This window comes from Myotis lucifugus, unplaced genomic scaffold, assembly GCF_000147115.1.
Source record: "Myotis lucifugus unplaced genomic scaffold, Myoluc2.0 scaffold_154, whole genome shotgun sequence".
NCBI lineage: Eukaryota > Metazoa > Chordata > Mammalia > Chiroptera > Vespertilionidae > Myotis > Myotis lucifugus.
In genome coordinates this window covers 465,510-466,817 of record NW_005871202.1, presented here as the reverse complement: position 1 = coordinate 466,817, position 1,308 = coordinate 465,510, and the positions used below count along the sequence as shown (strand labels likewise).

The window sequence follows — 1,308 nt, the reverse complement described above, 5'->3', positions numbered from 1 at the left end:
GTGTCCTTTTAAGAAAAAGTTAAAAATCGCTGGAAGATCCAGTGCTATTGGGTGTGACAAAGTCAATGAGTATCTGGCATTAATTTTCATTAGATATGGATAGTTTGCGACATTCAAAACTCTTATTTTAGAGAAATAGTCTCAAGTGAAACTGAAATAGTTCCACAAGTAATTGGATATCGTAAACTTATGAGGTAAACTAATAAAATATACCATTCATAGGTAGTTAGATGGAGAGATGAAATAGTTTTTTTTAGCTTAAAGTAAAACTCTATTCAGAAAGGTTGAAATGATTGTATGCTAGTTTAAACAGGTAAGAGGTATAAGCAATGATTTGAAAATTCCATTTTGTGAGAAATTGGATCTTATTATATGTCCTTCATAGTTGGATTCCATTATCCACGTTCTTTCTTTAGACCTGAAAAAAGAAAAGCCAATTGATTTTATTCCCTCCTTTCCCATGTGTAGAAATACTTGTGATCTCTCAGGCAGTTCCTTCTGGAACTTCCCTCCTCCTTCCCCCAGCCAGCCCCATTGGGTTCACCTTCACAGGCCCTGGGAATAAGATAAGAGATAAGATACATGACTTTTTTCCCCACTGGGACTTCTGTATGTCCCTAATATTTAAACATAAGCTAGTATATATTACTATGCACCTGCATATATATGTATACATAGAGACATATATGATTATGCACATTAAAGTCATTTGAATAGAGTTCATTTCCAGGAAAAACAAAAATAAGATAATTGAATGATCCTATTTCACATTTATCACTGATTGTGATAAAGATGCAACCCTCATGCTCCTTCATAGCATCTGAAACAGCACAGCATGCATCTGATGACAGCTACTGGGATTTCAACCACAGGCTTGGAACACACTAATTTCTTTATAATCCAGTTCTATGTCAACTCTGGCAAAGTAGCAGCAGCCTATAATAATTACTACAGCTTTACCCAATCAGAAAAAGAAAAATCTCTACAAATAAAATGTGTGCTGCACATGGTTCACATCCTCATCTCCACATGAAATGCGTCCACAGAGTCTTGAAGCATGTTGAGATATACTTGAATTGAAAAATTTCCTGTTGCTTTTCTCTAGATAAACCATATATATATTAAGTAATCCCTCTCAGTATGCCTCATTTTCAAAAACCAATACATGTTTACAATTCTACCTCAGCTTTTCCCCACTACACACACTATATATATATTATATATATATATATATATATATAATATTTATATATATATAATATTAAATTAAATATTTATATATATAAAATGGATGATTTAATTTACATA

At 32.6% G+C, this 1,308-nt stretch overlaps 1 non-coding gene across 1 annotated transcript; it reads right to left on the bottom strand.

Annotated features, from left to right (window-relative positions):
• Positions 1–479: 479 nt before the first annotated feature.
• Positions 480–604, bottom strand: LOC111827362. Its single transcript, XR_002830866.1, has one exon. It is a non-coding gene; the product is annotated as a small nucleolar RNA SNORD22 (small nucleolar RNA).
• Positions 605–1,308: the final 704 nt, after the last annotated feature.